Source organism: Amphiura filiformis, chromosome 6 (assembly GCF_039555335.1).
Source record: "Amphiura filiformis chromosome 6, Afil_fr2py, whole genome shotgun sequence".
Lineage (NCBI taxonomy): Eukaryota > Metazoa > Echinodermata > Ophiuroidea > Amphilepidida > Amphiuridae > Amphiura > Amphiura filiformis.
Genome location: NC_092633.1, coordinates 31275125 through 31291269, shown reverse-complemented (window position 1 = coordinate 31291269; position 16145 = coordinate 31275125).

The window sequence follows — 16145 nt, the reverse complement described above, 5'->3', positions numbered from 1 at the left end:
CAATCTAGTTGGATATCCAAATTTCGCGGTTTGTGGTTCTTTATAGCCCTGCGAGGCAATCTAGTTGGATATCAATATTGAGGGGCAGTTGTTGGCGATCTTTCGCGGTTTGTGGTCTTAATTTGTTGGATATCCATATTTCGCGGTTTGTGGTTCTTTATAATCGATAAGCCTGCGGGCAATCTTGTTGGATATGCAAATTTCGCGGTTTGTGGTTCTTTATAATCTATAGGCCTGTGGGCAATCTAGTTGGATATCGAAATTTCGCGGTTTGTGGTTCTTTGTAGCCCTGCGGGCCAACCTAGTTGGATATGCCTAGTAAGCGGCAGTTATCTGCGATCTTTCGTGGTTTGTGGTTTTAATTTCCCTTATCAAGTCCTGCCCTCTATCGGGAGCTAATTTATAGTTTAAGCTTGTTGGATATCCATATTTTGTGGTTTGTGGTTCTTTGTAGCCCTGTGGGGCAATCTAGCTGCATATCCAAATTTCGCGGTTTGTGGCTCTTCATTTCATTTCATTTCATTTTATCGCGGTTTGTGGTCTTAATTTGTTGGATATCCATATTTCGCGGTTTGTGGTTCTTTATAATCGATAAGCCTGCGGGCAATCTTGTTGGATATGCAAATTTCGCGGTTTGTGGTTCTTTGTAGCCCTGCGGGGCAATCTAGTTGGATATCCCTATTAAGCGGCGGTTGTCAGCGATCTTTCGCGGTTTGTGATTTTAATTTCCTTATCAGGCCCTGCCCTCTATCGGGAGCTAATTTATAGTTTAAGCCTGTTGGATATCCATATTTCGTGGTGTGTGATTCTTTGTAGCCCTGCTGGGTTGGATAGTTGGATATCCAAATGTCGCGGTTTGTGGTTCTTTATAGCCCTGCGGTGAAATCTAGTTGGATATCAATATTCAGCGGCAGTTGTTGGCGATCTTTCGCGGTTTGTGATTTTAATTTGTGACAATTTATAATATTTATTGCAAATATAATTTCAGATTGAGTTGTGAACAGAGCCAATGATAAATGTGTTTTAAATGACGAAGATGTCATGATAGTCAGGCATGGTGAAAGCATCTGGATGGTGAAAGTAGGCCTAAATGTGAATAAAAAATCAAACAAGTTTGTTTGATGAAAAAAAAATATAATATCATAATAGCAATGGATGTTCGAGATGGTGTTATTCTTGATTTATGACAATAAATTGGTTAATAAAACATTAAGAAAAGAAAGTGGTGGGAAGTTTCGAACTTGAGCAAAAATTCATAAATGGATTAGAAGTCCAGGACTTAAAACCGCTTCGCCACGGGGACGACCCGATGTAACGACGTGTGAAAGTGGAGTATTTATTAATATGAATGTATGCTGTGGTCCGGAAAGAATAAAAGAATTGCGAAAAACTTGATTTTTTGGCGAATGGGATCCAGAATTTGTATGTAGGGTATCCAGGAAAATGCTAGGGTATATTTGAAAGTGAATCTCAAAAGGTAGTGCGACAGTGACAGCCATGTATGGCTGTAGCAGTGACGAAAGATTGTGGATATCAGTATGATTAGCTATGATTTTCCACTAATTTTGGCTATGAAATACCGTGTGAAATAAAGCAAGAATGTTTATTTATTATCAAACAATCGGATTGACTGTATGATTGGTGTAACTTTTTGAATTAATGAGTTATTAAAATATTACACTTTGGATAGTAAATAAGATTTAGCATGGTTTTAGATATATTTTGTAACCCAGCGAAAAATATCATAGAACAATAGCGTTTTGTTTCGTGTAAATATAGTCCCGCGGTGCATCTTCTTATTCTTCTTTATCAGTCGTTTTTTTAAAAACTTGCTGGTCAAGCTACCGCGTGACTCTAATATATGATCTTCCTTTTGATATCAATCTATTACATTATTATTATCAATAATCAAAACACTGTAGAACGCTACCAGTATCATGATTTATAAATGTCAGTAATTCCATAAAGAATTAGTCACATTTACATGTTCTTTTTGCATGAATGCTAAGGGATAATACTTTATGAAAGTTTTATAGAATTTCATTTTCAAATATATCAGACCACTTTCCTTTAACTTGTACACTCAATTTCCGCATATAGAGAGTAAACAGATGAAAAAGGAGGATATGAGATAAAACTGGATGAATAAGACATTGAAAATGAAAGGTTGATAACTTCAGATAACATTACTTGAAATAGACTTGCTATTTGTTGCAATACCGACTGTGGGCAGAATTATTTGTTCAAATAACATATATTTTACTGCGTAACACATTTCCAGGAATATTTAATTGAGCAAATGGGAAAAAAATAACATTGTGATGTGATCTGCTCCATAGTAGCCAAAGGAGGCATTTTTGAAAATTGAGTTACAATAATTATTACTTTATACAAACACCAGGCTATCATACTTGGTTCTTAAGTTCTGAAGTTTTGTCATGTGTATTTTCTTATGTATTCTATTGTGTTTTTACCCCTTTATCTGAATTTCAAACTTGTCACCTTTATTTGGCCTCTATGGACCAGCCTCAGAGATTGGATTAAGCACTTCCTTTCTCTTGACCCAAAGGCTGACAGCAAAATTGTTAACTTGATTGTTGGGAGTGGCCTTTTCCTTGTTATTTGTGTTCAAATCTGTTTCTTGCTTCTCTTTTCATATAGGCCAGCGCTGGCTTGAACATTGATTTTATAAACAAAAATAAATTTAAACAAATTTTAATGTTGTGGCTCTTGTAGATCATGGTTACCAAACCCAAAGCTGTACACACTTGTGGACTAACTTTCAAAAAGACAAGAGCACACCAATAGGACAAGAGCACGCCAATGGACTATTCCATTTGAAATTCACTCTCCCCCTGTGGAAGATTTTGGAAATATCTTCGACAGGGGGAGTATGAAAATGTTTCGCTCGCTATTCGAGAGGCATCACAGTTTGTGAACGGGGCTAGTTCTAATTCGACAGCTATTTATATTTCATTCACCCTCAGAATAATTCAACCTTAATCTTACACAGAGGGAGGGAAGGTTTGAATTAGAGTTGGTTAAAGTGCTAATTCCATGTGTAATTCATACTCCCCTTGTGGAAAATCTTCCACTGGGGGAGTGTGGATTTGAAATGGAATAACCAAATGTACAATGTTCACAAAACTTGAAACATTGCTCTCCAAGTCACTCTATACAGAATGAACAGCTTTCCAAACACAGAGCAGATGGACCATATTCACCCAATTCAAAATATAGTACTCGTGTTTGTTTGCAGGACTACCGGCTTTACCGCAAACCCAAATTTAAGCAGTCCAGTGAGAATATAAGGGGTCCGCATGCACAACCAGGAATATGTGGTAACTTGTCCAGGTTGATGTTATTGTTATTGCGTTGTGATTGTATTGACCGATTATTTTAATGATTTTTGAACGCTCTATTCGGAAGATTTCTTAGGTTTTCCGTGTCAAAATTGGTTCCTTTTTTGTATCAACAATGACACAAATTTTTATGAGCAACTCGGCAATGAATTACATGATAAAGGCTTCCGTGCATCATAATGTTCCCAAAGATGCGAGCACTCAACTATGTTTACCTAAATTCAAACATGGTTCTCTAGTACTCTCTGTGCACTGGGCCACCAGCTTTCCAAATAACAGAACACTCTAAGGCCACCTTAATTAAATCCTGAGTCTCAAAGCTTGTGAGAAATTGAAAACCTAATGCAGAATGCATTTAAAAAAAATACATTTTTGTATTATTATTATTTTTTATGTGTCAGTGTACACAGGCTTTGGGACAAGCATTTTGTGCAGAAAGTATCCAATGTCTGTTGCGAATGTTGGAATAGTAGACAAATAAAGTCACTGCTACAAAATTCTTCTCTGTGTTGTAAACTTCAAAACTTGTTGAAAACTTGAAATCAAATAGGAATTTTGAGTTTTATTTTGCCCTTTTGTTTAGAACAAAAAAGACAAAAAAACCTGAATTTCTTGATTTTCAAAGAGGCCTACACACACATTTTTACTAACGAGCGTGGCAGCTTTGAGACTCAGGATTTAATTAAGATGGCCTAATGGATCACATTCACTAAACTAATGAGAGAGACACATAGAAATCCGGGTTAGGAAGGTATGGATTAGAATAAAGCCAAGGACAAAAATAGTTGGCACACTTTGACAATATGTTGGAACTCTTCATCAATTGCTGCTCTGCAAGTTCAGTGAAATTAGTATTTAACTATGTTTGATGAGAAGTACAAACCTTGTACTTCCCTCCCCCCCATTCCCTTCAACCAATGTTGGGGAGACTGGAGAGTTTTAAGTCAAAATTACTTTCATCAGCATTAAATTGGGAAAGAGAGGCAATGATTTATGCAATTAGTATGCCAGAGTGTGCCAACATAACTTTGCATGATTGATTGTACGACTAATGGTTTTCGCAAAAGACAGCATTTAATGGATCTTATTTGCACAACTCTAAATGGGAAATTAAATTAAAATATATGAAATTTAGACGCTACCAGTTTACAAGAATGGATTTTAACACCTTTCCCCAACAAATGATCTCACTGATGGGGATTGAATTTATATCATACTCTTCTAAAATATTAGTACCATCTTCAAAATCTGGTCATTGATGAAAGTGACCAAATAATGAAACTATAAGACAATTGAACATGCTGGACGATTTGTCTGACATTACTGATTGTGGCTGATAAACAATATACACAAAACCTGAAGCGAGTTCAGCTGTGCAGGACACAGCGGTCAAACTTTTGTTACACCATGGAAATTAAGGAATCGTGAAGTAGCAATGAATGGACTTTTTCAGGTAAATAAATACATTGGCAGGTCATCTTGTCACAGGTACCTTAGATTGGTTCTAATGTGATGATGCCCTAGCAAGCTACTCTTTTTGCAATTCTGGTATGCATTCTAATTGAGTAATATGCAGGCTAATGGGCTATTCCAGTTGAAATCCACACTGAAGATTTTGGAATATATCTTCCACAGGGGGAGTATGTTTTTTAAAAGTAACTAGTCAGCGTTAATCATTTTGAAACCCATACTCCCCCTGTATTATGGCTTTACCTATATCTTCCACAACTGGAGTGAGTATTTCAAATGGAAGTTACCCAATTGTCTATTCTATTCAACACTCATACTCCCTCTTTGGAAGACTTGAGCTAAATCTTCCACAGGGGTGGTGTGGATCTTAAATGGAATGGCCCCAATGCAGTAAATGTGATTTTGACCTAGAGACCAAATGCATGTAAAGGTAGATAGGTAGGTTAGGGTGAGATGGGACTCTGAATATGAATATTGTCCATTGAGCACCACCCGAAGTTACACACATGTCTTGGGCAATGTCAGGGGCATAGCCAGGGGAGCTGGGGGAAAACTGAGGAGGAGGAGGGGAAGAGGAGGCTGTTCATTGGACCATCTTTCTGTAATGCTTTTGTTTCTTCATTTCGCTTCAGGAAAAGGCTATGTTCTGCATCTGTTAGCTATACTGTGTAATCTCCAATAGGATGTCCAACACAGGGCGCTGACGCGGAGCAAGGCAGCAGTAGTTAGGGATTGTCTAATTGAAGGAGGAAGTGAGTTCCACTGTGCCGTTGTCCTAGGGAGAAAGGAATACTTGTAGCAGTCCTTCTGATGAGTGGGAATTTTCCTAAATGAAGTAGCAGATGTTTGTCTAGTAACTCTGTGATGACTGGTCTCCCCCTTGATGCTAAATTTGCTGAGATCAATAGCTGCAGATTGGTTTGAAGCTTTGTAAAGAAGGATAAGACGGGCTCTCAGGCGTCTCTCTTCTAATGTGGCCCATTCAAGGTCTTTCTTCATGGATGTAACACTACTTTCCCTGCTGTAGTTCCCTGTAGCAAACCTAGCCTCACGATTTTGCACCACTTCAATGCAATCAATGGATACTTGGTGATAGGGATTCCAATCTTTGGATTGACCCTCCAGTCCATTACACTAGGATCCACAACATACCCATCTACCAGGGCACACCAATACATTTGTACATTCATTGAATGACCTTTGGAAATTTGGGTACACAAGCTCATTCTTTGCAACTAGAGGTCAAATTTTGCTCTATGATTGTTTAATTGAGATTATTGAACTATGCCATTAGGATGAGGATCATGAGGCCATTGCGGTCCATAGTGTTATTACCTGCTGATGATTTTATTATTATTATCATCTGACATTATTGAAATTATTATAAAATGAATATCATAGTTAATCACAGTAGTCATTAAGGAAATTGACAATTTAGGGCCCTGTAGTTATTATTGACCTCGCAAATGACGAGCAAAGTACAAGTGATTTGCAATAACCTATGACCAGGTCCTTACCACCTTAACACCAGTGATTACCTGCCAGTAGTAATGACATGATAAGGTAGACCATGCCATTAAAGTGACACCCATTATAGATTTATTCCTGGTATGTACTTCAGCGACACCAGTATCATCAATATGTACTTTACTTAGGCCACCATAATTATATCCGGAGTCTCAAAGCTAGAAATTGAAAAACGAATGCGGAATGCGTTTTAATTTTTTTTTAATGTGTCAGTATAGGCTTTGGGACAAGCATTTTGTGCAGAAAGTATCCAATGTCTGTTGCAAATGTTGGAATAGTAGACAATTATTAGTCACTGTTTATACAAAGTAATTCTTCTCTGTGCTGTAAACTTCAAAACTTGTTGAAAACTTTAAATCAAATGGGAATTTTGAGGGTTTTTTGCCTTTTTGTTAAAAAAAAAAAAGAAACAGATAAAAAAATAAATTTCTTGATTTTCAGCAGAGGACTAAGTGCACGATTTTACTTATCGTGTATCAGCTTTGAGATTCAGGATTTAATTAGATGGCCTTATTGCGTTATTATTGACCAGGCTTATTGAGTTTACTGATGGAGTAGTAGCCCTGACCTCTAGCTCCTAGATTAGGATAGATAAATTTCAAGTGGACAACACTTAACCATTACAAATTTCAAATTGCTTTAGCCAGCAAATCTGTGAATGTATTCTACAGTATAAGCACAGTTAACAAGGTAGCGGCAGTTCATGAATCATTATAGCCGAAGGGAGGTTCGATTTCGAAAATCAGGCGACCATAATGACCACAAGGATTTTCGGTAATTTGAGATAATCAGTGACAGCATTAAATACGGAAATAACAAAGTTTATGAAACTAAAACCCATAGAACAGGCCTTGCTGTTTCGCCCAAACACAATTTCTAGTTAGCGATTTTCCACTTGCCATAGACACTAAATATTGCTTGCTGCGAACCAGTACAACCACCCAAAATTGAATCCAATTTACATTCAAGTTTCAGCACTTTCAATGTATTCATTCGATTTAACATAATAAATAATATCCTTCCTTAATCCCTGAAAATGAAAGAGAGGGTGTCAATTATAGTGCATACATTGTTCAAATTGGTATGAATTAATGATATTTCAGACCTAGAGAGTGACTCGACCACTACATACAACTAGAATGATTTGACCACTCACCTAACATCATGCTAGCGAGTGATTGACCACTCGGCTTTAAAATCTAGACGGCAAGGCCTGATAGAATTAAGGTACAGATTTAAAAGTTACACCCCTGGTTTCTGCATATGACAATAACCTTACTAACACATTCAATCATGGCGAATGTAACAGAAAATGGGGCTTGCTAGTGCTACAGTAAACGTTGACCATTTTGATGGAAACTCATGATAGCTCATGATATGCATGATGTGTACAAACCAATACGCAGATTTAGGGTTTCTCTACCGGAAGTCAATTTGTGCCGAAATTCCTTCCCACAATGCAATAAGCGTTTTGCATAACAATAGATACAGTTCCGAGGTTAATCAATACTGTTTGTTATGCAATACGCATATTGCATTGTGGGAAGGAATTTCGGCACAAACTGATTTCCGGTAGAGAAACCCTAAATCCGCGTATAGGTTACAACTTACAATTTGCACCTATAGTTTCATAACTTTGTTATTTCTGCATCATCAGTCACTGATATCTCACAATTAATGGAAACATCGTTGTGGTCATTTTGATCACATTGATTTTCAACATCAACCCTCACTTTGGCTGTTACCTTGTTTATTGACTGTGTTGACTGTAACAAGCTGACTCATAATTATGATCACTACCCATCCAGGCAACAGTTTCCACATTATTTTTTAAAGATTTACTTGACAATAAACATGATAAAAATAACAAAGTCTTTTTCTTAACTTGCAGATGCACCACACAAAATCTATATATCGTTATGAATTCGGCAGACATCCAGATTCGGCTATCTGCCAAATTGATAAAGATATGTAACCAGTCAAGTTAGCTCAATTGATAAGGCATTAAACTCCGGTGCATTGATGTGTAGCGGTGAGCTAAACTCCGGTGCATTGATGTGTAGCGGTGAGCTAAACTCTGGTGCATTGATGTGTAGCGATGAATAGGGTGTATGCTTCCTATAGTTTAATCAGCTCTTAATAGGCAGAAAATGTTAGGCTTTTACCACTACGCCGAAAAGTAGACCCACGTTAAGAGTGCAATTAGTTGATCTGTCTGGCCTATATTTTGTGTGTTAAAGAAAGTAGACAAAGTATAGGACTTGAATTAATAATTTGTGATGTTTCTGGCGAGATGTCACAAGACAATTATCAAAATAAAATATTTTGATATTAATCCATGATGTTATAAGGCCCGCCAAATTACAAGCTGGTCAAAGTATAGCTGCAAGTCCCTGATTTTTTCTTATACACACTATATGGTGTGCCTTGGGCCACAATGGTCAGCAAATTCCTGTAAAGTGTGCTGAGGCTTGTGGGTTTTAATACACCTGTGCATAGGCACTATAAGTCAGTGTTTTTTTTTAAACATAAACTTGTAGGTTGCTAACATTAGACAGCGAAGTTCAACATTATCCAAACCGTAATTCCATACTAAGCTGTCATCAACTCAATTTAATTGGGCATGTACTAATTCAGTAAATCATTTGCAGCCATTCTACAGCATTTGCTAATGTTTGTTAAAGAATACTTTTTGTGCATAGATATTTAATAAATATACCAAGTACAAGAAGTATCTTTACACTTGAAAGTAAGCCAATTGCTACCTCTGCAGCTTACAGTCCCTACTTCTTAATCAAAATTGCTTTTTCTCAGTTTCAATCTCCTCCAACTAGTGATTGTTTTTGATTGATTGATGCACCATGCATACTGCACACAATCGTTTTAAATCTAAATTAAAATCTTATGCATAAATTAGCCACCCACCTATGATCTCCAACCAGAAGTCTAGTTGTGGACATTTCAATAGGCCAGATTAATTCACTTTTAAAATGGGAAATTGTCCATTCAAATGCTTCTGACTTTACTTGTATTTAGAGGTATCAGTGGTTCCAAAGAGGTGTCAAAATGTACAGGATAAACTATTGCATTTATTTAAAAGTACATTTACTCTAATATAATTTAGTTTATGGGATGAGGTTAGCATGTGTGATTTGAATCTGCCACTATGAAATCCAACATAGCGTTACTCTCAACTTGAGATGAGACAGACTATAGCTATTTTCTGTCATTTGCTGTGACTCTATGAAATGAACATACAGTGCAGGGCTAATCACATATGCCTCTCATTTAGCTCTGTCCAAGATCATTAGGCGGAGATGCCCTATTTAAAAAAAATAGCATTGGCTTTGGATATTTAATTTATTTTCCACCCGACTATGTGGGTGAAAAATCAGTAAAATAATTAAATGTCCAAACCTAACCTTAAATAAAATAGGGTGCCTCCGTCTAAGATTGAGAATGTTTACCCTTGATAAAATTAATTATATATTCTAATACATGTTTTATTTGTGCTGCAAACACTGTACAGCAGTACCAGCATCTAGTCAAGGCTAGCGGCTGTTGCTAGAAAGTTGCCTGGCAATATGACTCTGCAAAAAAATTTCACTCAGAAACTACAATCCAGGAAAAAAAGGTTGGCACAGTTTGCCTGTCTTTTGGTATATCTCTGCCCCCGCTCCCCCAATTCAATGTTGGACCAAGCCATGTTGTCAACAGGTCCGTGAGACCCTCCAATGATGGGGAGTGGGGAAGGATGAGATATAGGGGGGAGTCTGTACAACACATATATTGCATGCATGTTTTCCTCGCCTCCCCAATTTTAATAGGGCACGCATTTCCATTGTTTAGTGCATGTGTGCCAACTATTAATTTCGCGGATTGTCAAATCAATTCCAAAAATATACATCTAATTTCATATTTTGGCTTGTAAAATAAAAACCGTTAAAGGTATGGCCACCAAATTTTCAGGAAATAATCCTCACATTCATATCAATATATGAAATTAATATAAAAAAAAAATATTGTGAAATAAGGTATAAGTCAAACGAATATTATATAATTGCCGATTATTTTGAAGTTTAAAGCTATGATAACTCGTCCAAAATATGCATCTAACTTCATATTTTGGTTTATAAACTAAAAACCATAAAAGGTATGAGCACCAAATTTTCAGGGAGTAATCATCACATTCATATCAATATGTAAAGTTTATATTGATAAAAAATATTGTGAAATAAGGAATAAGTCAAAATAATATTATATGATTGCCGATTATTTTCGTAGTTTAAAGCTATGATAATTCTTCCAAAAATGCATCTAATTTCATATTTTGGCTTATAAAATATAAAGCATTAAGCATATGGCCACCAAATTTTCATGGATTAATCCCCATATTCGTTTCAATATGCAAAAATTAAAATTAATCAAAAATATTATCGATAATCAACTATTATCGATTATCGATAATCAATAAATCCTTTTTTAATATTCAATGTTTAAAAATGTATATGCCTACGAAACCAACAAAACTGTATATCTGCAGTAATTTGAAAATATGACTTTCTCCTAAGTGCTATAAAAGCATCATTTTTTTTTACCATTTATATGCACATCATATCTCATGCAACCTGAAGGAACGAAACTTGTTTCCGGTTTGGATTGTAACACCTTAAAATTCACATTTTTAAGTAAAAAGCGGTTCAAATATTTTTTCTGAATTGAAAAATCTCTCATGGTATATAATGGCCATATTAGGCACTGTGATTGGCAATTTCAAACTTTTTTTAGTTCACTCATCATGGCCGTGGACACGTGATGCTCTGTTTTGAAAGCCATCCGAGTTTCCATTTTGACAAACAACTCGGTCGCGGCAATTATGGTGATATTTGTACAGTGCCGTAAAATAAAGGTAGAAATACAGAAAAAAAGAAGGACGGACATTGGCAAAAATTAATAGAATGATGAATATAATATGATGAAGGATGTTGTAAAATAATAACAAAAAAGAAAAGAAAAAGAAATCTAAATATATTCAGGGGCTTGAACCCGTGTTCCAATGCGCCTGTGGCAGATGCCGTATCCATTGAACCACAGAGCTGTGTAACTTCAACAGGCTTAAACTATAATATAATGCTATTCAAGATGCATGTATATAAATATCGCTCTACATACGGTATACAGTCCAAAAATTACTTTTTCGGCATTTGTTTCATTAACTGAATATTTATCATATAGCAGGTGTTGGCTGACATTGTGCTCCACATTTATTTCAGTTTTGGGCGGGGTAAAATGACTTTGGGACAAAAAGCGAGCGATATACGTTTGTATAAATAAAAAGAAAGTAATATTATATTAAAATTCTTTACTCTTTAAAGGCGTGTATACCATCCGATTTTGTCCGTAGTCATTTAATCGGACAAAAACTGAACTAAATGAACCACAATGTCAGCCATTATATTATAGTTTAAGCCTGTTGAAGTTACACAGCTCTGTGGCATGTTAATTGATACGTGGCATCTACCTCAGGCGCAGTAGAACACGGTTCGAGCCCTGAATGTATTTAGATTTCTTTTCATTTTATTTTACAATATTCTTCATCATATTATATTTGTCATAAGCCAATGTCCGTCTTTTTTCTGTATGTCTACCTATATTTTACGACACTGTACAAATATCATCGTAATTTCCGCACTGATGATGTTTTCATATAAACATACATAAAATTGCCCTATCTATGATACGGGTGCAATTATATTAATTTGATGTAATAATAGCTGATTGAAAATTGCTCATTCAGTTCTTTTTATTTATCATTTGAATTAGAAGCAATTCGATGTAATACTGCATTTAAAAATCATTCTTTCTTTTTTTGTCAGTTTTCGCGTAATTCAGACCCAAGCCAAGACGCAAAACCACGCATTAGCGATGTTTTTAATGACCACCCCCTAAATAAACAAATACATTTTTTCAATTTATTTTGTTTATCGTAAAGCCCTATCACTTATATGTGTTTGTGTGAAATATGAAGATAATACAACATTCCGTTGCAAAGTTATTGAGTAAAAACGGAAAACAGATGCAATATTTAGGATTTGACTCGGACAATCCAGGAAAAAAAGGTTGGCACAGTTTGCCTGTCTTTTGGTATATCTCTGCCCCGCTCCCCAATTCAATGTTGGACCAAGCCATGTTGTCAACAGGTCCGTGAGACCCTCCAACATTGAATGATGGGGAGTGGGGAAGATGAATATAGGGGGAGTCTGTACAACACATATATTGCATGCATGTTTTCCTCGCCTCCCCAATTTTAATAGGGCACACATTTCCATTGTTTAGTGCATGTGTGCCAACTATTAATTTCGCGGGTTGTAGACTGTCATTTAAATTAAACTTACACCAACACCGTACCCTTGTAAGCAATATAGAATGGTATTGGGAGTTGAAGCAAACTACAAAAGCATTATCCGTATAATTGATGGGTTTGATCAGTGATCATTGTCAGTGGTGGTGCTTTCTACGGGGGGGGTTAGGGGAAATATTTTTCTTCCTCCCCACTTTTGAGGCAAAAACCCCAAAATCAAGTAAATTTCTACTTTTTGCAGCAATTTTAGCATTTGCCCCCCCTGAAATTCACTTTACCCCCCAAAAAAAAAAATCCTGGCGCCGCCACTGATCATTGTAGGTTGATCTCTGATCCACATATAATTTCTAGAATGATTTCTGTATGTTTTTGGCTTTGTCACTTTGCTTGTTAATTTTTTGCTTATTATAAAGTGATATATATGAAGCGACCAAGCAAAATCAGTTGAAACTCAGAAATATTGATTTTGAGATATAGCCAAACAAAGGAAATATTTCCTTTTGTTTCCTGTTGTTTTGGGATTTCTTGGGATCTTTGAAACTGGTTGTTCAATTTCAATGGGGTTTTGTAGAAAATGCAGCTTTGTAAATGCTTTTTACTATCCTATAAGAATCTGAAAATTTAAGATTTCTGAGTTCCGACTGATTTTGCTTCATCACATCACATATATACATGTGTCATATTGTGCAATAATATTTATTTGGGAAAAAAGGCATTTTGCCTGACAATACCTATCAAAAGATCAAAATAAAAATAAAAGAAAATCAATAGAAATACATCCACTGGATAAGCAAGCACTAAATTAACAACCGTGTTTACTTTGATTATCTCTTTCATATTTATTCACACTTCGAAAAGGAATCCATATTGTCCTTCCCTTTAACAACAACCAATAATTTCCATTAGAATACTAGTGTAAAAATAAAGAAAAATAATTGAATATTATCATTGTTAACATAAAGCAAAAACTTACTGTCATTGTGTAGCCCCCGGTGTTGTCACTTACCATTGTCTATGTGATCGTTCCCAATGTCACGGGAAAAGGGTAATTTTAAAAGTATGGTCGCGGAGATAAATGTTACAACAGGGTTCCCATAACTTGAAGCCTTTAAAATTCAAGGACTTTCAAGGTCTAAAAGCATGATTTTCAAGGACTTATCACAACACAAAATCATGATGTGGCTCCCCATGCGGTACATATTAATGAAAGTGGCAGCTCCTCTCCACTCCCCAAATTTGGTCAAAATTATACTTTAAGTAAAATTCCAATTTTCAAGGACTTTCAAGGACCTTGTGTAGATTTCCAGGACTTACAAGGCCTTGAAAAGGTGTTGTCAAATTCAAGGACTTTTAAGGCCCATGGGAACCCTGTCGCGATATGTAAAAGCTATGGGTGTGTTGATGGTGTCCTCGAAATTGGAAAATAGGGTATATTTTTAAAAACAAGGGAAGAGACAATAGAGTTCTCCTTAGACACACGCAAAAAATCCAAAATTGTATTTTTTGTTGCGTCCTTGAAATGATAACAAAAAGCTTATTTTTTATATGGGCCGAATCCAACGAGTCAAGTCATGGTCAGGATTTGGTCAGACATTACTGGGTCCCCGCAGCACCAAACTGGTGTTGTGACTGCCCAATTGGGTGGATTAAAGCCGCTTAAAATTCGATGTTAGATTATTTTGTGTTGTAAACTGTCATCATTCTTTTGCCTACGTGTAACACGGGTGATAGAATGTAGTTTAAAATACCCTCCAAGGCCGCATCATTTCACATTTTAGGTGATATGGAGCCAAAGATGTTTTACTTTAGTAAAACCTAGATAAGCTAATGCCTATACTGATGCACGGCAGTGAACGTAACCGTTCGGCTGAAATCCAGAAATAGCGTCATTTGTTCTGGTGCTGCCACTTCCGAACGCAGGAAGAACATGCCTTTTGCAAACAAAATGGCCGACTCGTCCGGCCCCTTTCCAGCGAAAATACAGCTTATTTAGCCAATGTGAACATGGGTCATCGCCAGAAATATTTTCCTATGCATATTGGACTAACACCTCAGCTATATGGTATTTCACGATATAACAGTAATAAAACAAAACTGCAAGCGTTAGTTAAATCGGATGTTTGACGAGTGACCAGCTCTAATGGCGTCATGATGTAAACAACGTCCGAATCGTTAATAAAACCCAAATATGGAAACCTCCAAACCTATGCAAATTAGGTGTTCGACGAATCAAAATTGATCAGCCCACCTCCAAACCTATGCAAATGAGTTCAGGCGGTTACGTGAACATGTAAACTAATGCGACTCTTGTGTATACCGACCTCTGTGGATGGAGCTGACGGGGACCCAGCTATGGCTGCCACTGCGGTGTAGGAATGCATGAAATTGGATTCGTCTATAGGATACAGAATGTCCTTGAAAGCATTACACCTTTGAATGGTAAGTAACAACACCGGGGTGTAGCCATAGACTGTAAAAAGAAACAGTCTATGATGTAACACAGCAATGCATGATTTACTGATATGTGACATGATCAAGGGGAATGAGTCACATGTCAACCCTGGTCGAAAATGAGTTTTACACATGTTTCTAAAGAAGACATTTAGAGCTTTCAGGAACTGAAAACCCTATGTTGATACGACTTTTCTTTGCGAAGTTATGTCGCTTGATCAATCACTGAAATCAATATAAAACAAAAAGAATTTTAACACTTTCTTTGCCAATATCTCAAAATCAATATTAGCGACATCCGACTCATTTCCCTTGATCGTGTCACGTATGCCTTCATATATTGGATTTTGTTTTTGGTAAAAACAAAACTGTCATAGAAACTTGTCTCAGAAGAAACATGCCACCTTGATAAGCAAACATTCCCCAACAGACTCGTATTTACTTTGATTATGAATCTCTTGAATCTTATTTAAACCTCTGAATGGAATCCATATCGTCTTCGTCCTTGACTTCAAACAATAATTCTGTTAGAATAGTAGAGCAAAAAAAACAACTGAATATTATCATTGTTAACATAAAATAAAGACTTGCCAACAATCTCTAAGGGATGAAATCAAAACTCGACCGGCGGTCGACCACTGTTTCCGGGCGGTTCTGTCTGGTTGAAGCCGGTTTCTATTGTTCTGAACATTAGAACGTGGTTCAACTGGCGGTCGAGTTTTGATTTCATCCCTAATAGCATGATTTACTGATATGGCGTCATATATTGGATTTTGTTTTTGGTAAAAGCAAAACTGTAATAGAAGATTGTCTTGAAATATTGCAGGGCTATAATTGAAGCGGAGATAAAAAATACTAGTTTGCATCTCACAATCAACTCCCCATAGCCTGTAATTGGGCTATTCCAGTTGAAAACCACACCACCCCTGTGGAAGATTTTGGAAATATTTTCCACAGGGGGAGTATATTTTCAA